This window comes from Erithacus rubecula (assembly GCF_903797595.1).
Source record: "Erithacus rubecula genome assembly, chromosome: 16".
Lineage (NCBI taxonomy): Eukaryota > Metazoa > Chordata > Aves > Passeriformes > Muscicapidae > Erithacus > Erithacus rubecula.
This window is the reverse complement of record NC_136668.1, coordinates 1,181,181-1,205,333: the sequence shown is the minus strand read 5'-3', so window position 1 is coordinate 1,205,333 and position 24,153 is coordinate 1,181,181. Positions and strand designations below refer to the sequence as shown.

General features: G+C 50.4%; 1 protein-coding gene across 1 annotated transcript in view; it reads left to right on the top strand.

The window, feature by feature from the left end:
- Window positions 1-506: 506 nt before the first annotated feature.
- SIL1 (SIL1 nucleotide exchange factor) overlaps window positions 507-24,153 on the top strand; it is a 77,702-nt gene continuing 54,055 nt past the window's right edge. The window contains exons 1-2 of the mRNA XM_079319787.1: window positions 507-543; window positions 22,359-22,512. The gene's annotated coding sequence lies outside the window, so the exon portion shown is untranslated. The remainder of the gene's footprint in view (window positions 544-22,358; window positions 22,513-24,153) is intronic.

Here is a 24,153-nt window from a genome sequence, read left to right as displayed (position 1 = left end):
CCACATCCAGGAATTCCTTGGACACATTCAGGGATGGGGATCCAAACCTCCCTGGGCAGTTCCAGTGCCTGACCACCCTTTCCATGGAGAAAATTCTCCAGAATTTGTCCTAACAGGATGCAGAGAGGTGCCCCCAGCCGGGCAGTCCCGTCAGTGCTTTCCTGAGGGAGCGATGCTCCAGGCTGGGGCTGCTGCCCGGGACAGCCCGTTCCTACAGCCAGGGAGGCTCCTGTCCGCCCAGCGAGGCCGGGGCCCGACCCGGGACAAGAGACACGGCTCATATCAGGCCGGGTCAAAGGAACAAAGGCAAACCCAGCCAGCTCACGGCCGAGCCAGGCCAGAGCCACCGCCTCATAGGGCACGGGAGGGGCCAGGGCCAGGGGGCGGAGCCAAGGGCGGTGTGACCGAACGGCCGGGCCGGGGGTGTGGCCAAGGGGCTGTGCTGCTGAGCGGGGCGGGGCCAAGGGCAGGAGCAGGGCCAAGGAGGGCGCTGATTGGCCGGGGCGGGGCCGGGGGCGGGCAGAGCGTGCGCAGTGCGGAGCGGTGAGTCGGGGTGGGGGGGTCGCAGGGGGGGCGGTGCTGGCGCCCCATAAGGGCCGGACCAGAGCTCTGGGCCAGGCACCCGCGGTCCGGGACGCAGTGCTGCTCCCGGCCCTGTGGGCACCGGCCGCTGCCTTCCCTGCGCTGCCCTGTGCCAGCGGAGCCGGCGGTGAGGCCTGGCCTGGCCGGGCTGGAGCGGCCCGCAGGCCCGGTTCCCCTCAGAGCGGCCGGGCCGTTAGGACAGGGCTGGCAGGACCGGTCCCTGCCGGAGTGTTGGTGCAGAGACCGCAAACGCGGGCCTGTGACGGGTGCTTCGCATAGGACAGGGATCCCTTACACCGACGCGTTTTAAACATAAATATTTACATGTAAGTTTCCTCCAAAGGGCGCAGTTTGGTCCTGCCTGCAGCACGAGGCTGGGCGACCTCTGGGCTGATGTGTGCCCAGGCTGCTGTGGAATAAAAACATGCTGGAGTAACTCTGGGATATTAAGATGAGTGTGCTCTGTAACACGAGGTCTGAATTTTAAAGCTGGTTTAATTGTTTCGGTACAAGGCTGCATATGGTGCTCTGACTGGAGAACTGGTAAAACGATGCGTTGCACAAGGCTAGGAAGGGAACGCTGAGCAAAGGGGCTTTTGTATATAAACACTTTGGAATGTTGCCTTAAAATGCTTAAGCGCAGTGGTTGGCTAACACTCGCATTAGGAGAGATCTTTGGCAGAGCTCTGATGCCGCCCACCTTCAGCAGGGTCAGAGTCGACACCAAGTTGTGCAGACACAATTTCTTAGGGCCAAGTTATTTATTCTGCAGTGTTTTTTCTGCTGGAACTAACCCAGTCCTAGTGCGGTGCAGAGGCAGAGCTGCCTGCACCGGTGCTGCTCAGTTTGCCTGCCAAAGGAGGATAATCTGCAGGGGCATTTCTGTGGTGGAGCTGTCTGTGCAAGAGGCTGCTCCGTGCACAGCCCAGCAGGAACCTTTTAAGTGCAGATAAGTCTCCAGAGGGTGTTCCAAGACGATGACACACCCTGTCATTTACCGAGCGTGCTGCCGCAGTGTTCTGTGATTGTTCGAATTCATTTGTTCTCTGGGAGTAGCATTGTTAAGGGATGGACGTCTGTTTTTCTCTGTTTTCTGCCTTAAAATGATCCAGTCTGGTCCACTTTGTTTTCCAGCAGCCTCTAGGGCATTTCTATGGTGGAAGTATCCAAAATATTGTCCCAGAAACTACAGTGTAGGAGTCCAGCTACCAGAGGTGAGAGAGCAGTGCTGTGAGTTCCTGGAGGCTGCTGTCTGTGTGACCGTATACTTAGTATATTGAAGGGATACAAATACAATTCTTTGGAAGAAATCAGCTGGAAACAATTCCTGGTGAACTGTCAGAACAGCCTTTGAAACCAGTCTTGTCCTTTCAGTGTCCTGAAGCAGCACAAGAGCAGGGCTGGTGCTACTGTCACCACCTCCTTCATTTTTACATGAGAATTCCTTTAACCTGAGCAATAAAACACATGGAAAACTCCAGCATCCCCAAACCTGTCTGCTTCTGCTTGACAGGTGGGGTTGAAAGCAGCATCCATACCTTGAGAATTTGTGAGGTGTTGGATTATTGGGATAAATTTAGGGATAATAGTCATCTTCTCTGTGTGCTAATCCTCTGTGCTACTGACTCCCTCCATGGCTTTTCTAACCCACCTCAGCTCTTCCAGTCAGCGTTCTGAGAAACCACGCTCTGCTCGTGAGGGAGGTGAATCAGCTTTAATTAAGATTTGTTGAGAGCTTTGTTGATACGTTCTCAATAGCTGGTTGCTACTTTTTTATGAACAGGCAGATATTCTTAGCACCTGCAGTGGGAAGTGACACAAGGCTGGGGATCTCTGGGAAGCAGCCCTGCCAAGGGAAAAGGCTCCTGCTCACCGAGGCTTTGTCAAATCCATTCTGGCTGCGGTTCATGAGGCAGCTCAGCAAAACCCCAAATCCCTCCTAGTCTGTGGGAAATCTCAAATGCTCCTGAGAGCTAGGCCCTGCTTTTGCATGAGATTTGTAGCTTTGGTCCCCTCGCTGGATTTCTGCCAAGCTGCTGGTTGGGCTTGGTGCAGCTGTGCTCTGGTGTCACCTGCTTTGTAACACCTTGTGGCAATGGCTTCAATGGCTTTCAACAACTCAAATTGAGGTGTCTGGGGTAGGCAGGGCTGGGTGATGGCCCTTGTGGGCTTCAGAGAGTTGCAGAGGTCGGTGGAACCCTGTGGGATAGGTGGAGAGGAGGAAAACTGGGCAGCCATGGCTTTCCACAGGGCAGCATCCTATTCCCTGCTGGCTTCTGAGCTGCAAATGGAGCCTGATGACTTCCTTAGTGAGGGATAATGGAAATGGTCACAGTGGTGCTGGGTCTGTGGTTGTGTGGGTGCCCCTCAGCAGGATGAGAAGCTCTCTTGTATTTTGGGGAGGGGAATTAGTTCATTTGCCTTTGTCACTGCTGTAGGAATAGCCAGATGGAGGATGCCAAAATGAAATTCAGGGCTGGAACAGCCTCCTTGTCTATAGCCCTGTTCTGAGCCAGGTGAGAGATCCTCAGCTCCAGGCGGGGCAGTGGTGGATGGTGGTGCACATCTGGACAGGACCCAGCTCCCTCTGGGCCTTGATGGAATCCCAAGATGATGAAATGTCCTCAGAGAGCCTGAGCTCATCTAACTTGCCCGTGCAGCAAACTGAGCAGCCAGTTTGTCTCTTGTCTTCATAGAACAGGGAGCCCCATGGCAGGTTGTTAAAACCTGGGAGCTGGTTTCAGCCCTGGAGGCAGCAGGGATGGAGAAACCCCTCCCCAGCTGCTGTGGGGCAGCATGTTCTGTACTGCTGACTGCTCTGCTGGCTGCCCAAACCCTCTGGTTAGTCTGGGACTCAGAGGTGACACCCAGCACAGAGCCCAGAAATGGGTATTTTATGTTCTGGATCTTACACAGTGCTGGCACATTTAGTTTGGTCCCCAGGTTCCCTCTGTCTGGAGAGTTTTCCCCTGGACTGTTTGTGTGCTTGATCTCTGTTTGTGCTGTTTCCAAGCGCATTTCTTTGCATTGTTTCCCTTGATTTTCTTTCTATTGATTTGTGGGTGTTTTGGGAACTTTTCTTCTGTTTATCAATTCTGATCATGACCTCCAGAGTGCTTCCAGCTCTTAACTGCTGGACATCCCTTCAGGTTTTATAAAAGTGCCTTCTCTTTGGTTGTTCAAACCATTAATGGAAAGGATGAACAGAAGCAGACTTGGGCTGAGCTCCCAGGGCCCATACACAGGGATTGCTCCTGTGGTGACAGGGAATTGCTGATGCCACCCCTCAGGTGCTTGGGGTTGAGCTGCTTTGGTTGGTCTTTTTTTTCTTAGTTAATAATGAGCACTGGGCCTCATTAAGGTGAGCTTACCCAGCCCCAGCTCCTCTGGCTTTTGAAAGCATCAGATGGATAGAGAGAAAAGCTGCTCTGTGCTGGTCAGAGGTGTGATGGGCAGGTCTCTGTAGTGGGGGATTGTGCTCTCCTTCTGAAGACTTAGGTCATTTAAGTGCTTTCATGAACTTCATTTACCTGAGGCTTCTTGCTGGGGCTGGCACTGAAACAGCTCTGGCAATCCTCAGCCTGCTTCCCACTCAGAGCTGCCACAGCAGTGGGCTGTGCATGGGGGAAGTTGTGTCCTGCACCTCCTGCTCCCCTTTGTTTCTCCATAAGTCTCTCCTCAGTGAGAGCTGAGCATGTCTGCATGTGACAAAGGTAGCAAAACCACATTTTTCTCCTCAAGCAATTCCAAGTTCCTTGTGTGGTTGCTCCTCTGGACAAGATAAAACTACTTGCTCTGGAGAAATTAATGACACTCATTTTTATTCCTAACTAGTGTGTGTCACAGTGGGAGTGGTTGCAGGATGCCTCACTGCACCAGGGCTCTGCTGTCACCTCAGTAATGCTTCAGGAAGAGGAATTATTTGAGCTGAAACAGATTTCACTGCCCAAGCAGGACCAGCTCTGCCTTCCCTGAGTTCTGTGAGTACTGAGCTGCTGGGCTCAGCTGCCTGAAGTTTAAGAATGGAAGTCCTCCACCTGCTTTCCATTTGTGTTTGCACATGGGTGTAACTGTGGGGTGAAATTTGAGCCCAACCAAATTTAAGGGCAACACAGGATTCCCCTGTGGTGTTCATGTCTTGCTCTTCCCCAGGCTGGTAACTTGTGGTACCCAGCTGTTCACTCCAGCTGTGCTTCAGGGGCACCATCAACAGCATGGAGACTCTGGGCCCTCCTTGTTCTCCTGTACTGGTCCATGGCTGATGGTAGAGTCACAGAATCATGGAATATCCCGAGTTGGAAGGCATCCACAAGCATCACTGAGTCCAACTCTGCAGGTGCCCTGACCTAATTTCAGTTCCAGGGGAAAAACTCAGTCTCCCTAAAATATTCCTATGGCTTCTGTTGGATTCTTCCTTGCTGCTGTCCAGGGCCCTGTGTGCTGTAGTTAAAGAAAGGAAAGAAAGGTTGTGTTCCACTCTGGATTACAGCTGAATCTCACTGGTGGATAAATTGCATCCCAAGTCTAGTTTGCAAAGCCCTTTGGGCTTCATGGGCTGCAGGAAGCTGTATTTTATTCTAGATGTGTGTTTGCTGATAATTCTATAGGATTTGCAGACAGCAGGTTGTAAGAGCCCTGATTATACTGGTTCCCTGTGCAGTCAGACTCTGCCCAAATAATTCAAGTGCCTGCTGCAGAGAGAGGGAAAGGAAGATGGAAGGATGATTTAGAAATCTCTGGAGCATATGGGAAGAAGATGTATATGTTCATCTGAAGGAGATACCAAGCTACATATATGCCTTTAGAGATCTAAATAAAGTCAGGATTTTGTAATGGTTGCCTACTTTAAGCCCAAATAATTCCTTGAACGAGAGGTTTTAAAGGTTTAACTTAATTTTGGAATTTTTATTTTGAGCGTACTTCCATAAAATTAACTTTTTGAATGCAGAATGCTTTAATGTCTTCCCTGTTGCTGCTCATTTGCAAGAAATCTCTGCACAGTTATTTCTTATGTACCAGTTAAATCTATCAGCCAACAGATGTCAAGTGTAGCAAAAATGCTATAATAATATTATGGTCTAATAATAGTTATAATGATTCTAATTACCTGGTGCAGCTTTAGAGAGAGGCAGATTCAGGAATGAGTGCAAGTGTTTAACCTTGAACTGCAGAAGCAGGGCACTTCCAGGGGTGCCTGTGCTGCTCCCCCTCTCCCTTTGGGACATCCCAGTCCCTTTATTTGCTCCAGCAAACGAGGAGTAGCACTCTGGTGTGTTTGAAATGCTCAGAGCTCATCCTGGCTGTGTTCTCAGGAGTGCTGGAGAGCTGGGGATGAGCACCTTTCCTGCAATGCCTGGGAGTGTGAAGCCTGCTCGTTTTTAACCTCTGCCTGCCCTGCTCTTGGCATGCTCCCACTGCCTGGAGCTTGTGGCACAGATTGCTCCCCCCTCTCAGCAATCTCTGTGCAAGATGCTTGTGCTGCTCTTAAGTGTCAGGGGAGGCTTTGCCCCAGCCTGAGAAGCACAGAGCCAGAATCTCCTGATCGGAGAGATATGGGGGTGTGCAGATGAGGGGCTAGGTGTTGTGGATCCCTACAGAGGCTTTGGTGTGGGGGTAGGAGAGCAATGGGCTGGTGCCTGAGTGCTGTGCTTGCCTTGTCTTTGACAGTCTGGCCCCACAGAGCCTTGTCAGAGTCTCCTTCCCCAACTGCTCCACGTGCCAGCTCTGTTACATCACTCCCAGTGCCCTTTTACCACCAGATTTTTCCTTTAGGAAGCATCCTGGGCTGCATTGCCTGGATCCCTGTGGTTGTTGCTGTGTGCTGTTAGTGCCTTGGGGTCCCAGTGCTCGTGTTGCTGTGGTGTGATGGATCCCCTCGTGCCACAGCTGCTGATTTAGTCCTGTGCCATGCAGGGGTGAGGAGTCCCTGGTTCACAGAGCAGCAAGCTCTGCGTGGGCTGCAAGTTGCCAGCTTTCCATGAGTCTATGCTGAACCTTCTTCCTATAAATAATTGATTCACAGGCTGATGAGAACTACAGGAACTTGTCTCTCAGTCACTGCTTCCTGGCATGGGAAGCAGCTGGAAATCTGCTGTTTTCCTATAAAATGGATCCAGAGGTGCCCTTGCAAGGTTTTCTTTGTTTCCAGCTGCTCCTAGGCTGATGTGCTCTGCTGCTCAGGAAAGCCCTGCCTGCCAACACCTGCAGCACACTTTGTGCCAGGGCTGTCAGGAGACAGCTCTGCCTCTCCCTTGGGGATGTTCAGCCTCTCCCTTGGGGATGTTCAGCCTCTCCTTTGGGGAGGTTCTACCTTTCCCTTGGGGATGTTCAGCCTCTCCTTTGGGGAAGTTTGCCTTCTTGCAGGAGTAGTGTGTGTGTGTGTTGGTGCATCACCATGGAGATGAGGCCCCAGGAGCTGCAGGTTCAGCCTTCTCCAGGCTCACGTGAAGGAGGATGCACTAACGGGCTCCTCCTATTTAGGGAAAATGATTTCTTGGAGTAAATAAATCGTCAAAGAGCACTTGGCATCAGCCCTGGTGCTATTAAGGAGAAGATCTCTTGGAGCCAGAGCTGTGAGGCTCATGCAATATTCACTTACTTTGCTGTGCTCCACATCAGGCATTGCTGTTGTGCCCAACTCTGACTCACTGACCCACTTGTGCTTTTACTTACCCCGAGATAACAAAGCTCCTGTTGCTTTTCTCCTTTTTCCTGTTTCTCATCCTGTCATAACAGCACCTTCCTGCATCCCTTTCCTTGGCCACTGGGTGTCCAGGCTTTCAGTGCTTCCAGTGGTTAAGAGGCTTCACTTCAATGGCTGCTGCTGCTTTGGCCAGGTTTGCAAAGGACATGCAAAGGCTGCAGTGAGCTCTCCCCCATGCACAAACACCTGTCTCTAGGTTGTGCCAGCACACCCCAAAACTCTGGTCATGCTGGCATTCTTGGGACATTGGGGACACTGCCCTTTCCATGTACCTGGCCATGGCACACTCTTTCCTTGTCTAATTTCTACACAGAACCCTCCCAACCAGGTCTGGAGGAGCCCTGTGGCACCTCTCTGCCTCATTGCCTCCATGTCTCATTTCAGACTTCATCTGTAAACATCTCTTTGCCCTTGCTAAAAACACTGTCTCTTAATTTCCCTCTGCAGCAGTATTATTTAATTTGTAACAGTTTTAGGCCATTATTTGAAAAATCCAATATGAAGCTGTATTTCATTTACTGTAATGATCCACTAATGCAGGCATATTTCAAAGGCAGGCTATGCAGTACTGTGGGGTTTAATTAAATTTTGTTTTTCAAGTAAGCATCAATAGACAGACAATAACAAATGGTGGACAATATGCATACAGAACAAAGTCTCTTCATTTTCCTTTTCAAGACTGTGGAAGAGAAAATGTATAACCCTTAAAATGGACTTGGCCTGCTCACAACTCTGCTTTAGTGTAGTTAACTTACTTCAGGAGGAGTATTTGCTTCTTACTTTGCCTTAATTAATTTTCTTGCTCTCTTCCTGCCCACAGAATAAACTGTTACACTGTGGAAAACTTCCAGCAGGAGCCGTGGGTGATCCAAGTGCTTCAGCAAGTTCTGGACGTAGTTTTGAATGCTGTGTTGGTACCCAGTGTGTGGATGACTCCTCAACAATGGGCCTCCTCAGGGTGGCAGAACAGGAAGGGCTGGGGTTGTGAGGTGTCTGTCTCTGGCAACTGGACATGGCACATGTACAGCCTTGGAAAGGGAGGGAGAAAATGGTGTGTTTCTGCCATGCTGTACTCCAATCAGGAATTAGCAAGTGGCTCTGGAGTTGCATTTTGTTCCTTTTCTCCCAGCAAGTGTGGGGTAATCAAGTACAGGAGTGTGTGGGGGGGAAAATTTCTAAGTCGTTCCATGTCAATAGGAGGCTTCTGGGAACCATCCCTCTTACTCACCGCATGGCACCTTTGGAACACTGTTCCTGCGGTTAAAGAAATTTGTCAGTGCCTGCTGAATGGGCTCACATTTGTTCAGATTTGAGGAGCACGGCTGAGATGGGGTGGCTGAGGCAGGTTTTGGCTTTCCTGCCAGGTGTCTGGAGAATTGACCACTGTTCAGGAACAGAACCAGAGTTTGCTGAGGAACCTGATCGTGAGTGTGACTCCCACTGCACTTTGATTCTCTCGAAGGCAGAGAGCTGAAAAAAAGCATTAATTTTTCAGAGGAAAGAGTCTCCATTCAGAGATGTGAGTTCCAAGCCATGTCCTGGGTTGATACCTAAAGCCTTCTTGCTTAACCTGCCTTCAAGGCTGGGGGCAAGGGCTGTGCTGGCGCTGGCTTCTGCTTGCCACCACTGAGCTGGGCTGGATCACAGTGCAGAGAGTGCTGGCTGGAAACTGGAGCATGCAAAGGCTGAATTCTGTGGGAGCCTGGCTGCTGATGTCTGTGCAGCTGTAAGTGCCTGGAAAGCATCTCTGTACATGACAGACTGGAGTCTGTACCCTCCTCCTCCTCCTTGCCAGTGATCTCTGTGTAACACTGCCCTGTGTTCCAGGCACAGCCTGGGTTTGCTCCTTGATGGAGCAGTGCTAGGAGTCCTTCACAGCTCTCCTGTGCCTGGGCTGGCTGAGTCTTGTGTTCTGAGCTGGGTGAGAGGCTCCTGGAACATGGATGGTCCAGGAGCCAGTCCCTGTGGCTGAGAGGAGTCCTGGTACAGATAAAAGGGGTCTAAATATAGCTTGTCATCAGGCACCAGATGAGTGGTGCCTGACTCTTTAAATGAACTGGAAAAGCCCCACACAGCTGATGTTTGTACGGCCCTGCTAATGCCAGGGGAATGCCCTGTGCCTGATGCTGTTTTTTTCCCTTGTTCCCTGGTTTAGGCTGCACATTTCCCATTTGTTCACTTCTTTTTGTTGATAGGCAGTGATGAGGTTCTGTTACTTTCTGGTAACTTGAAGCAACACCTCCAACTTCTCCTGTGCTTCCTTTGCACCTTCTGCCTTTCTCTTTGCCATGAACTAATCTCTGTCCAGCCAGGAACTCTTGCAGACTCACTTTTAGGGGCCATTATTCTTCATCTGTAGAAGGAGTGGCTTTCCTGGCTATGGCAGGGCTCAGGTGGAGATGGAGCCCACATCTGGAACATCTGGAGCAGCAGCTGGGCCCTGGGCTGAGGGATGTGCCCTCTGTGCAGACCAGGGAGTGCTTGAGCCTGGTCTTTGCAGGAGCAGGTGAGCAATTTGGGATCCTCACAGTACTGCTGGCATGATATACAGCCCACAGCAGTTTTAGGGGTTTGTTGTGCCCAGCAGGATCACAGACAGGGACATGCCCAGGCCCTGTGCTTCAGTGGTTCTTGCAGGACTGTGCAGCAAACGGGATCTGCAAGGGGCCTCAGGCAAGGGCACAAACCCAATCATGGAAAGTGCAGTGGTGCTTGGGAGTGAACAAAAAAAAAAAAAAGAAAAAGCCTCTAGGACTATTTAAAAGAAAAAATAGTAATCTGTAGTTCAGTTTGAGGGAGTTCTTGTAGCGAAGGAGCATGTGCTGCTGGGAGGGAAGAAGCCCTTGCTCAGACAAGTGATAATCCTTGCAGCCATTCCAGACACTTGACAGATACCAGCCTTCCTCAGGCCTCCCTGGCATCAGCGAGTGCTGTGCCACAGCATGAGTGTGCAGGTTCTGGACTACATGGAGTGTAAAAGGGTCTCTTTAGGCTTGAGACCTCCCCAGAGAGGGCACGGAGGTGGTAAAGAGTCTGGTTCTTTCGGAGGCGCCGACAAGAAAGCAGCTCGAGATGACCTTGAATTGTTTTGAGGCTGTTTATTGTTTTATCTTAAAAAAGTTTCTGACAGCCTGGCACAGGTCCGCTCTGCAGGTCGACCATAGCAGAAAGATCTCCTGAGAGGGCTGAGCCAAGGTCTTTATACTCTAAACTACGTATACAATATTTACAAACTGTCTCCAATGCCATGTAACCTCTTTGCAATGTCCAGTTTTCTCCCATCCAATCTGTGGTTCCCAGGGTGCACCTTCAACATGGATGACATGAAGAAGGGAGGAAGAAGTCCACCACACCCAGGGTCCTCCATCTTGGCCACATGGCCCTTAATATAAACAATCTAAAAAACTACTTATACTACGTTTTAACAATCTAGTTTACACTTTGCTCATCATTCTTTTCTGTGTCTCTTCTCTCAACGTGGGCAGATTTTCCCAAGGAGCCAAATCCAGCCCCTGCAGCTCCTGGGCAGCACTCGGGGGTCTCTGAGGGGTCTGCCAGGGGGTTTTTGCACCCCCAAAGGATCCAGGGAAAAACCCTGGACTCCCACACTGGACTACATGGATATAATGAAACACCAAATTCTTGCTCCTAGCAGGAGCTGCTGGTGGCTGCCTGGCTGGGGTTGCTGATATCTCACCAAAAAACTGTGCTGGCTCCCCCAGCACTGGGGGCTGACAGTGGACACTCTCTTTCCTTGGATTCCTGCTCTAGAGTTTGGCAGCTGTCTGCTTCAGGGAGCACCGTGGCCTCAGAAGAGTTGATTTGATCTGACACATGACAAATTGTTTGTGCTGGAGGCTACTGGAGGCACAGGCTGTTTGCTGGCAGCCCTGGCTCTGCGGGCTGCCGTGGGGAGGAAGGCAGAAGGATGTGCCTCCTCCTCCTCCTCTTGGCAAACATCAGCACAGGGAGTGTAGCTTTGGCCCCCCTGCCACCCCAGCCTCCCTTCTGCTGGCTGATAATGGTGCTGTTTGCTGGATTATTAATGATGTTTGTGTGCTGGGTGTGTCTGCAGGTGCTGGTTGTGGTTCTGTGGGCAGAGGAGAGCCTGTGTTCTGGAACCAGCCCCAGCTGCCATTAAAAACGCTTTGTTAAGTTCCTTTTTTTAGGACACCCTTTTAGCTCTGCAATGAGGAGCAGAATATTCCATTCCTCAGCAGAATAAAAAGTACATGTCCCTTGTGAGATAGTGTAAATACATTTTATCTGTTCTATTACCTGCAGTTTTCAGAATATGTCCCCTAAGCATTTTAATCTTCTTTTCCAGGGTTGTCTCAGAGTGAGGAATTGCTCCTATTTGCAACTTTGTTCATTAATTTCTTCCCTTTCCTGCTGTCCATCTATTATTGCTTCCAAGAGAAAAAAAAACCTCTCTGTAAATCTCCACCAAAGCAGGGCTGAGTGCCTGATGAGACAGAATGATGTGTGCTGTAGGGGTGTTCCTGGGAGATCACCCTGGAGCTGTGGGTGTTGCTGCTGGGGTGCCCAAGTGATGCCTTTTCCTTGGTTTTAAAATTAAAAGCCAGACACATTAGAGGATAAAGGGTTTTTATCTGGGTATTTAATAAGGATCTTTATGGTGCAGCACTTCACCAAAGTGGAATGCCCCAAAATGCACACACATGGTAAATCACATATACAATTGATAGACCTTGCAAATTAGCATATTTAACAAAGATACCTCAATGAGAGGCTTGAATTAATAGTATAATATCTTTCTGTTTCCAAGTATTCCTGTCTTGATGGGCCTAATTTTAATTCTAGTTTGCAGGATGTATTTTAGAGGACCTTGGTTTCTCAGGACAGGGTAGGGCTTTCCAGCTTGCAAGGCCTTTAGGATGTTTGGTTTTCTGGCCTAACAGAATGCCAGGCTTATGCTAAATTATCAGACTTAAGGAATTACAAGTATGCATGTTAAGGCCACTGAGAATACATAAAAGATATATAAAAGAAAAGGCAAAAAATCATCATGGCATCACAGGTGCCTGGGCTGGCTCCCTGCTCCTTGGCCTGGGATGAACAAGCACGTGCCAGGGCAGGCAGGCACACCTGGAGCACACCTGGAGCACAGTGGGGAGGTCAGGGCAGCTGCAGCACACGAGCAGGGCTTTGCTCCTGCCGTGCTGTGCCTGCAGGGCTGTTAGGAAACAGGAAGGAGACAATGCAGAGCAGTTCCTGCTGCCATGCTTTTGTCCAGCAGCTAAAAGCCAGTTCAGAGGGTTTGTGGAAGCCTTGTTTGCTTTGGTCTTTTTTTTGCTCTTTCTTTAAGTAGAGACTTAAAGAGCTGGAGACTGGAGGCCAGTGTAATTATTATTTCTTCCTGAATAGCACAATAAATGTACCGTTTGTTCCATAAATGACAGGGTCTTTGCCTCAGAAAACATATGCAGCCTGTTCCCACTGCTGCTCCCTTTGACATGTGAGGAACTGCCCTGCCTGCCTCTGGGTGTGTGGAGATTTCTCACTCCCTCGCTGGGGTCGCTGCCAAAATTGTGTCTTGATATGTGACGTGTGTGGTCACTGGAAGTCACCGGAACAGCCTGGATTCACAGAGCAGCTTCATTTAGCTGGCAGCTGATGGATGGAGAATGGCTGGGGATGAAATCTGTGTGCAGGAGAAGACAGCTGAGTTCTGTGGCCATCCTGGCAGAAGCTCAGGCACTCACAGACATGGTCTGACAGTACTGTGGTGGATGTGCCACGTCCTCACCTGCTGTGGCACTGCCAGGATGCTCAGGCAGCTGCTCAGGATGTTCTGGTGTCTCCCAGCAGAGGGGAAGGTGCTGCAGGTGCAGCTTGGATCAGAGCTGTGTGGGAACAGCCTGCTGCTCACTCTGACAGCAGATTTTGAGCTCTTGGCTTTGCCAATCGCCTTACAGCAAACACCAGGACCTGGAGAGTGAAAGTCTCTGTGTCTTTGGGTGTCTGCAGAGCCAGGAGGTGCAGTGACAGCCAGGACTGTCAAAGGAAGAACCCTCCGTGGACCAGTGCTGCTCAGCTATTGAGACATGCCAGTCCATGAAATGGCTCTTTGTAGGGTGTCTCCCAAAAAGGATTTTCCTTTTGAGTGTCTGGATCTCCTGCTGTTGGTCTGAGCTCCAGAAGAGAGTCAGTGCATTGACTGAAGGTACTGAGGTTACAAACAGAGTGATTGTCCCTTGGAAGGGATCACTGTGGAGGAAACCCCCTCAGTCCTGGTCACGTCTCTGTTCTTGTCCTTCCCCAGCGCAGGTTTGGAGTGCTGTGGTTGAGGGGCACTGGGATGGAGCTAAAGTACTGCTCCTGAGTGAGCCCACAGCTCTGAGGAGCAGGGAGTCTGGTCATGGAGGGACCTGTGGGCTGGGAGCTTTCCTCCCTCTTCAGTTCTGTGTCCATAACACAGCAGTTCAGATGTCTATGGGGCAGTAGGGGGTTCCTGTGAGATGGGCTCTGTGGTGGTGCAGGCATTCATAGAAAGCTTTTTCAGAGCCTCTGCTGGGATTCACGAGACATTCACAGACAGGTTCTCCACTCAGCCAGCATTTTATCAGGATTTAAGGCTCAGGAGCTCTTTGAAGCACTGCTCAGTTTGTTCTGCCATGACAAGGTGGAGATGAGCGCTGGTATGGCTTCCATTCCCCAAGGAAAAGGCTCTTTTGCACGGATCACAAGCTGTGACTCTGCTGCTGTTTGAAGAGACCAGAGGGATCTCGGATCCAGGCACTCAGTGCCACATCAGTGCCTCCCCTCTAAAGCTGGGGAGCTCCAGCTCCATGTCCTTCGTGTTGGGGCAGCACAAGGAAAGAAGGTTCCTGATCCAGGAGTGGCTGGGGGATCAAAGCTCTGCTTGGCAGAGGCTGATGAGGCAAAAAGCCAGGATGGCAGCAGGAAGGACACAAAGCCTGCAGAAGATCTGGGCCATCTGGTAATAGACCTGCAGAGGGGCCTCCAAGACCTTGCTCTGCTGGAGGAGTGGGGCCAGCACCTCCCCTTGAGGAGACAGACCTGCAGTGTTCTGGGCTTGACTGGAGCCATTCTGTTGTGCCTGAGGGATTGTTTAATTAAAAAGAATGCTGCACCATCACATTTCAACTGTTTTTCTCCATACATTGCTGCAAGTAACATCTAAAATAGCTCTAAAAGGCAACAAACCATTCCCCAAAGCACGGGTAGCAGATGAAGAACAGGAGAGGGAAGGAATTATGTTCTCTTTTTTTTTCATTTGCAGCCCTTGGGGCTGGTTTTAATTTAAATTTCCTTAGAAAAAACACTGCTGAAGAAATGCTGCCTGCAGTGGCTGGCTGTTCTGCTTTGGCTTTGTCCTAGAGAAGCTTTGATGCTTGGGGAGCAGGAGTTGCTTTTCAGTCTTGGTGGAAAATGCCTGGATAGAGGAATGGCAACCACCCAAGAGTCACTTCTGGATGATGGGACTGGCAGTCTCTCAGCTCTCCCTTTGTGCTCATTCCTGTCCCAGGGCTTATTTAATTGCTTAACCAAGTCATCCTTTGCAACCACTGAGAAAGGACCAGTGCAGGGAGGTAAAAAAACCAAACTTGCATCAAGCCTTTCATCCAAGCACAGGAAGATGTTGCTGCTGACCTCAGTGGGAGCAGCATTGGTTGTAATTGTGGTGTCTGTGTTGGGAGTGGAGCAGCTGAGCCCCAGCATGGGCATTGATGTGTCTGGATTGATGCAGGGACTGGGGACAAAGCCAGGACTGGTCCTGAGGGAACCTGTGTGGCCAGCAGGTTGTGTTCATCCCCAGAAAGCTCCTTATTCCCCTTCAGGGGATATTTGAGATTGGCTTGCTAGGGCTTTATTTCGGATTTCAGCTCTTTACTGGGTTTTACCCACAAGGTGCATCCTAGTGGCCTCTCTGCCTTTTCAACTGGGAGCTTGCCACAAGACTGGAAGCATGTGGGAGCTAAGCCAGGGCTGGACATCCACCAGCCCATGCTATCAATCCACCAGCTGCTATGCCCTGTTATTCCTGACCATATGTCCAGAGCCCCACCTTTGCTGCCCGTGTGCCATCCTGCTCCCTGCTGCTCCCTGTCCCTGGGTTGTCACAGGGACTCAGAGCTGTTACCACCACCTGGTGCTCTGTGGAGAGGTGAGAAAATGCATTTTTCATAAAGCTCACAGCTCATGGCTCCTGGTGGATCAGCTGGGCAGCTGGAGGAGCCCTTTGTGTGCCCACTGTTGGGGTACATCTGTGCCAGGTGCTCTGCAGGGAGTGCAGGGGTTCCTTGGCTTGGGTATCCCCATGGGAAACCTCCAGGCTGAGCTGGGGCTGGGAGATGCAGCCACAGGGAGGGATGGTTTACTGAGCAGGCAGAGTGGTGTGAGTGCTGCTGTGGGACTCGTGTGCTGGATCCATCTCTGCTGGATTTCTGTAACACTGAGCAGGAATTTTGCATGGTTTCTTAACCTCTTAATTGAGTTTCTTTACAGGGAAGCCAGCATCTGACAGAGGAAGGAGGTTGTTATTCCCTGTGAGTGCCACGGGTGAACAGCAGGAACTTGGAAAATACAAAAGCTGTTTCCAGAGAGGCTGGGAATAAGCCAGTTAAATCTTTGGCAGTCCCTGGGCCAGCTGCAGTGGGACATCAGGCTCTCTGGGACCTTGTTAGTGCAGCCTGTGCTTTCTTGCCTGTTAGATTCTCCAGGCTTGGGAAAGCAGAGGGGATAAAAACACATGGAATGCTGGCAGACTCCTGGATAGTGTGAGGCAAAGTGTCACCTTGCAAATAGGAGCTGCTGGAAAGGACAGATCTGAGTGGGGGCAGAAAAACATCACTTATTGTATGTGCTGTGCATGGGAAATGGCAGCCAGAAGTGGGAGAAGGAAGTAGGTATGGGCAGGATTTGGGGTGGTGGGGAGGTGAGGAGGAAGGGGGAAGCAGTTTAACGTCAGGCACTGTGACAGCTTTCACCAAGATGTTTGTCCTGAGGGTCTCTGCACCTATCTCATTTCCAGGCAACTCCTAAAGCCCTAATGGGTTTAAATCAGCACCAGCACTCTGGTGTGGGCTCAGAGATCCCTGCCAACCCCAGAGCTCTGAGGAGCAGGAGTGTCATGTGGTGTGCAGGCAGAGCAGAGCCCTTTGAGAGCAGCTGCCGAAATTCAGATAGATGTGCTGCTTATAAATAATAAATGATAAATTCAGCCTCTGATCTCCAAGGCACACTCTGCTTCTGCACACTGTGCTGGCAGAGAAGATCCCCCACCCTGTGCTGTCTCATGGAGGGTGAGAGGGATGCTGGGGAGGCAGCTGGTGGAATTGGGGCCGTGCTGAGCCCTGCTGGAGCGTGGCCCCTTGTGCCAGCAGCACTAATGAGCATGGCCCCTTGTGCCGGGGCTGCTAACGAGGGCAGCCCTGCTCAGCCTTCCAACCACCCAGGCACAAAGCTGTGCTCCTGCCCTCTGGAGAGCAGCATTCTGTGGGAATGCAGCCTGCTGAAGGAATTAATTAAGTCAATTTAAATGATAGACTGAATGATTCTCAGTATAAGAGCATGGTCAGGGTTGCTATGGCCAGGTAGAGGGAGAGATTCTGGCTTTGTGCAAGTGATGGACACAACTCCTCTGCTCTTGGGGGAGCTGTGGCAGTGCTGCTGAAGCTGCTGGTGCCAGGAGCTGTGCCTGGTGCTGCGGGGCTCTCTCCTGCTGCTGGATCATCCTGTCCTTCCTGCCACCTGGGTGGTGTCATGGCCAAGCTGCAGCTCCAGGGGCTGATGTGAGCTGATGGCTGCACAGGTAGCCTGCAGGGGTTATTAATATTTATTATTATTATTTGTTAGCAGCAGTTACAAAGGTTGCATGGGTGTTTGGTGGATGCCAAGCTCTGTAAACCGTGTTTGTGCCATGGTTATCCTGTCCCTCCACCCTGTGCCCTGTCACAATTCCCTCCTGTGGGCTGGTTTCAGTTTGGAACAGGGCTGCTTCTGCAGGAGCTTCTGCCCGTTTATTCCTGCATTCCTGCAGCCAGCCCAGTTTATTCCTGGACACCTCAAAGCCTGTCTTCCTCACTGTGTGGGCTCTCTGTAGGCAGCAAGGTGTGCCCACAACTTTTCCCTTTGGGTGGGAGTGTTTTTAACATGCCAGAGCAGGGTCCTAGTAGGAGTAAATGGTGAGGAGCAAGTGAGAAGAATAAATGTTTTTCTTAAAGCCATTTCATAAGAGACATGAATGGAATGATCTGTATGGCAGCTGAACCCTCTCCACTGATATCCTGGAGGTGGAAGGGTGCTTGCAAACAACAAAAACTCCTTGAGCTGCCTTACCTGGCTGGGGCCTGGTGCCCAGGTGGGACCCTCTGGCAGGGCTTGGGGCTCTCACTGTGTAGGGCTGGGGATACCCATGGGGTGCTTTCCTGAGGACAGGAAAATGATGCCTTGAGAGGCTCTCTGGAACAGAGGCTGGGCAGAGTTAAAGGAATAAAATAAGGATTTATTAAATGCCCCTCAAAGGATTTATCTTGGGCAGTGCAAGACCTGGCTGTGGTTACACTCAGGATGGACCCAAGATGGACCCCAGGTCATGAGTTTTCCACTTTTATGTTTGGGTCCATTTCCATCTTGGGATTCATTGTCCAATTCCAGCTACAGCTTCTGCAGTCCCATCCTCACACATTGCTCTCCTCAATTTGCTGTTTTTTTCACTTTCTGTGGCTGAAGCTGTAGTGGTGTCCTGGTTCTGGGGTTGGAAAAGGATTGTTCTGTGTGACTGAGCTGGAGGAGAACTTGCTGACACTTTATGAAGTTCAGAGTTACATCCTAATTCAGAGTTACACACTAAAGCAGTACAGAATCTGGGAAATATGGAAGCTAAAACTTAAAGCATCACCTGGAGGAGCAGAGCTGCTGAGATCATCCTAGGCATTGACCTCAGGTGATGTGTGCAGGTTGTCCTGCTTGAAAGCACAGGACTGAGCAGACCCAGTTAGGGACTGGGCAAGGACATTGATCCGTGGCCTCCAATTATCCTCTCTTTGCCACTAGCTGTTTCTCCTAGGCAAGGCTGGATTTCAGCTCCAAACCTCCTTTCTGCTGTTGGTGCAGCTGTACAGCCATGGGGCAGGGACAGCTGACAGGGTCTCCCAAGGTGTCTGCAGCATACCAGCAAACAGGAGTGCTCCTCACAGACCTGGGCACCCTCTTGCTCAGAGGAGGGAAGTTGCAGGTCAGGCCAGCTAAATTTCCTTCTCTTTCTCCGTGGCACTGCGCATCACTCAGCCAGTCACCCTGGATGCCACCATCAGAAGGACATTGAGTGTGAAGGGGATCTCAGCTCACTGTGATGGTCCTGAGAGCCTCTGCAATCCCTCAGCCCTGTGCACAGCTGGCTGGAGATCACTCCCTGAGCTGCTGTCGCCCAGGAAACTTCCCCTTCAGCCAGAGGCTGTGGGTGATGCCATGGTTTGGGCCATGGATCAGCTGGAGGTGCCAGGGCTGTGCCCCTCGAGGGTTCCCATCCCTGCCCTGCCCTCATGCTGTGCTGCTGGTGCTCCCATTGCCATCTCAGTGAGGGGTGGCTGCATGGAAACCTGGCCTGAATTAATTCATCTTTTGAATTAAAGGTAGTTTAGCAAGGCTGCAATGCTGATCCTGCTCCCTCAGGTCATGGCTAGATGAAAACAAGCTTATTGTTGTTTATTCTTAGAGATAATTGGTATTTTTGTATCAGCACTGGGGTGGCAGCAGGACCAGGACAGTGACAGGACTGTCCCTGTGCTGGCACTGCTGAGGGACCTGTTCCTGAGGGAACTGTGTCCAGTTCTGAGCTCTCATGGCAAGGAAGTCATGGAGGGGCTGGAGCATGTCCAGGGAAGGAGCTGGGAAGGGGCTGGAGAGTCAGTGCTGTCAGGAGCAGCTGGGAGAAGGCTCAGCCTGGAGAAAAGGAGGTTCAGGGGGGACTTCTCCAGGAGGATAGAGCCAGGAGTCAGGCTCTGCTCCCAGGGAACAGGGGACAAGACAAGAGAAAATGGCTCACAAGAGGGTCAGGGTGGGCAGAGCAGGAATTTCCCCATGGAAAGGGAGCTCAGGGGTTGGAACTGCCCCCATCCTGGAGGTGTCCATGGAATTCCTGGAAGTGGCACTGAGTGCTCTGGGCTAGGGACAAGGTGGGGATCAGGCACAGCTTGGACTCTCTTCCAACCTCAGTGATTCAGTCATTCTGTTTCCAGCTGGCTGCAAAGCCAGAGGCTGATGCTGAGCTGAGGAGCCCTGGGATGTCTGTGTGCTGTCCTGGAGCAGCAGCTCAGAATTCAGATGAGGCTCCAGAGGATGTGCTGGAGTGGCACAGGACAGGCAGCGTGGGCTCAGTGCCGGGACATGAAAGCACAGAGCCCTGCCAGCAGCAGGAGGCATTTATGAAATGTGCTCATCTCTGGCTCCCTCTGAGCTGTCACCTGTGACTGTGCAGCTCCCTGGTGCTCAGCTCTGCCATCACTGGAAATGTCCCTGCTAATGGGGAGCACAACTCTGGGCTGTTTCCAACCAGGATTTCAGGAGCTGTGGAGCAGAACCTCCCAGCCAGCAACATCTCCACCTCTGACAGGAGGGTTACTGCCAGCAGTGGGGACTTCTCAGAGCCCGACCCTTTGCTCTTTCCCTAGTGTCTCATTTTGTTGACAAAAAATATATGAAGGAAAAAATCAGCCCTTTGTCTCTGTGCAAGGGGAATCTGTGCCTTTCCCAATCTAGGGTTTTGCTGCTGTATGTGGGTGCTGCCCCCCAAAGATACCCTCAAATCCAAGCAAAATTCCCTGTGCAGGTGGGGTCACCAGGAGCACCCTTTCTGCTTTGCAGGCTGCAAGGTTTTATTTCTGAAAATCCATTGTGTCCAGAAATTCCGTGTGGAAATCCTCCGCTGCCCTCTGTGTGCTGGCTGTGAGATGTCATTCTGTGCTCTCCAGGAGCTCCAGGGCCCTGCTGCACATGTTGGCTCCTCCTGCCTACCTGGGACCGAGGAAAAGTGCTAATTGTTTGCAGATGTCATCTGCCAGGCAGGCAGGAGGCTGGAGGCTTGAAAGAGGCTGTGCTGTCATTGCTACCAGCCTCTCTACACGTGAGCTCTATTTTATTGGGAGGGTGCATTTGCTTTCATCTACTGCTTTGTGAATTTCTTTTTCTTTTTTTTCTTTTCTTTTTATTTCCAGGCTTGCAGATAAATTTGAGGGATACATCTATTTTTCATTATTCCAGTTTTGCTGCTTGTTTTATAACTGAAAAAAACCCCACTCAACCAAACCTGAAAAACTGTTCCTGTGTAAAAAGCAGCAGTTTGTTCTGAGATGAGAGGGAACTGTGTGTTGTGGTCACTGCACTGAGGTCATGTCTGTGGCACTGTCCAGAAGGATGTGAAGATGAAGATCTGGGAGCAGACGAGTCTGAGCTGTGCACTGTGCTCTGGGTGTTGGTTATAGCCTGGTTTTGCTTGGCATGTCCCAGGAGAGAGATGGAGGCTTTGGCCACAGCTTGGCTTTTAAAAATAGGGAGCTTTTCTTCTACTCCAGCTGTGGGTTTAATAAGGGCCTGTGGGTCTTGGGGTGGGTTCTTTGACCCTTTAGAAACAAGGGAGACGCTGAAGGAGGAAAGGGGAGGTGATGCTTTCTACACTGTGTGAGTTGAGCAGTGGGAACTCACTGCTCAGGGATACTGTGGGTGGCAGAATCCCAGATCTGTTCCAAAACCAGTTAATGGAAAAAAACATTCATGTGGTGGAGGTGGCTCAGAGGTAGGCTGTTCAGGAAGGCCCTGGCTCAGGAGTTTTTGGAAGATACAGATGTATATCAGATGTGCTTTACTCTGCTCCCTGTTCTGTCCCTCTCCTGTCCATCCTGCTCAGGGGATGTGGTGGGTTCCTTTTATTTTTCTAGCAAAAAACCAAGCAGGGAGAGGAAAAATAACAAAATGGAGTGGAGAGACAAGGCACCAGTGAAAGGGTGGAAGTAGGGGAGGCTTCCCTCCATGTCCCTGAAGGCTTCTGGGAACAGAGGCTCCGTGGTGGCAGGAGCTGCTGTGAGCAGGTTTTCTGCTTGTGGCACAGAGTGGTTGCTTCAAGGAGGGAAAGCTCTGCTCTCTGATGGACGGCAAGGCAAGATATTTCGGACTGTGTAGGGGAGGAAATTCTTCAAAACCTGGATAGGAGTAGGAGCAGACTGATGGAGGTGAGTAATGAAGGAGTGTTTGAACGGAACTAATCAGTCCCATCTTCTTTCAAAAGACCTCATTTGTTTAATTTAGCAGCAGTGTAAATTTAGAGCCAATCAAAGGAAACACTTGTGCAGCCTGTGTGCTGGCAGGCTCTGCTCTCCTGAGCCCAGCAGTGAGCTGGGGGCTGTAGGTGGATCCCAAACCTCGTGTGGCACTGGGGGCACATGTGTGCCTGGTCACACACCCAGGGTGGGCACCCACGGCAGCAGAGCCCTTTGTGTGACCCCTGTTTGGTCCAGCAGGTCAGGGTGGCTCTGTGCCATGCCTCTGCTCCCAGCTCCTGGCCCCACAGCTTTCTCTGAGCAGCAGGGAAAGCCTGTGCTGAGGAACCACCAAGGAGACCTTGCTGACCTCTGCAAAATGTTGTTTTCCTCAAGAAAAACCTACATATGGATTAGGTAAACCCTGATCCTTGGCCATGGTAGTTTTGTTTAATTTGAATTAACGTTCAGAACGAGGCATAGGCAGAAAAAGCCTTCACGGGATTCCACTGCTTCTTATTTTCCCCTCTAGTTGTCATCCATGGCACCGACACGGTGATTTTAAACAAGTCTTGCAGGTCTCCTCATATTTTCCAGGAGAGATATTATCCCCTGTGGGGTCAGAATCAGGTGCTTGGCATTGCCTGTCACAAAGCCCATTAGCAGTGAACCTGGCTGTCCCCCACCAGCCCATGTCACATCTCGAGGTGTTGTGCCTGCCGTGTCACACCCCTGAGCCCATCCTGCAAAGTGGCAAAGTGTTGTGCAAAGAGTCCTGAAACTGTGAAAATGGATAGAAAAGTACTGTTGGGTTTGTTCGCTTTGCTTTTCAGGCTGGTGGCAATGCCTGGGCTCTCTCCCACCACAGCCAGGGTCAGCCTGCTGGTGCTGCTGGGTTCCCTGCTCTTCTCCTGCTCCAGCCTAAGCCACAGAGTCCTGAAAGTTTGGCTGATCCTACTTAATAAACATAAATTATTAAAACATCATGTTTTTTTGCCTTTAAAGAAATGCCCATTGCCTTTAGGAAACCTCTTCTCCTGCTTGAGTGAAGAAAACAAACCAAAAAGGTTCTGCTGATTTTTGTGTGAATGAAAATCACTTGTGTGGTGCTAGAAATGTTAATGAAAATGGGGCATTGCAAAGCAATTGGGCCAGGCAGTGACAGCAACACTTAAATGAACCAAGTCACATCCTTTTATCCTTACTGAGCATTTAAACCTCAGCTCTTTTCCTGAGCAGAGCTGGTAAACATCAGCTGTCCCCATTATATGTTTGAACAGACCCAGCACTGGGAGGCCTGGTGGTAAATTTACAATAGCCTGTATCACTAACTCCCTCTTGGATAATCACAGAGCCCTGGAAATCAGCTAAGTATTAACTGCTCCACTCACTCCTCTTTAGTCCTGTTGAGTCTTGGCTGGGAAAATGTTAACACTGATTTTCATCTGCAGAACCTGGGCTTTTATGGCTGTGATTGTTCCTGAGCTTTAACCATTTGTACAATTTGAAACAATCCAAGCCCCTGTTGCACTCAGCAAAAGCAGGAGTTAAGATCTGGCTTCTCGTGCATTTTCTGAAATTGCAGTCCCTTTCCACAGCTGAAATAAAAACATTCTGTAGGTTTGTCAGCCATCTTTGTGTGTCACTACAAGTGTGGAATTGTGGAATTTTTTAGGCTGGGAGAGACCTTTATGGTCACTGAGTACAACCTTTACCCCAGCCCTGCCAGGGCCACCACCAGCCCATGTCCCCAAGTGCCACATCCACACTGTCGTTGCTGCTGTGCCTGTTTTGCTCAGGTTGACATTTTCTGCTGCTCATAAAGACTCTTCAAGTCTGGAAATAGATATTTATATGCAGAGCATCCAAATTCTGACAGAAAATGTGCATGAATTTTTTTCCAAAGAGTGGAAGAACTGAAGGCAGAACATGTCCCAGAATTTCCAGTTCACCTCTGAATTTATTCACGTTTTTCCCTGTGAAAACATCCTAAGGATTAATATCCAAACACTTCATGAAGTGAGCTGTAACTCTATTCTAATTGCCAAACAATTAGGACTAATCATTCCATGTAGGGTGGGTTATCTCAAATCTTCAGTGGTGACTGAATTGGTGATCTGAGAAGCTGAAAAATTCCCTTCGCAGACACTGAGCTGTGGGGATTGTGAGCCTGGACCAGTTCCTCTGTTCCTGCTGGAAGAAGCAACGCCCAAGCCAGGAGTCAGAGCTTGGTGTGCACAGTTCAGGTCATTACTGTGCACTCTCCAAGTTCTTTTATCCCACCAGCCCCTGGGGAGGATTTCCTTGAACAGCAAGGTTTTCCTCACAGCAAGTATTTTTTATTTTTTTCCCTGCTGTTCTCTCCTTTTCTTCCCTTGGTGGAACATCAAAACCCTTGTGCTGGCTGCTCTATCCCACAGCTCTGCCAGCCTCGTGCTGCACTTGCCATGGAGGTGGTGATAAATCCAATCATTGTTTTAAAAGACTTGGAGCCACTGGGAGAGGTGGAGAAGAGGATCCTCACATTATATCATGTGGGCAACTCAGTGTGTTTTTCCCCGTGTCCTATTTTGGAAATAGCTGAACTATTTTAGCTGAAATCTTCTCCAAGCCTGAAATAAGTGCATT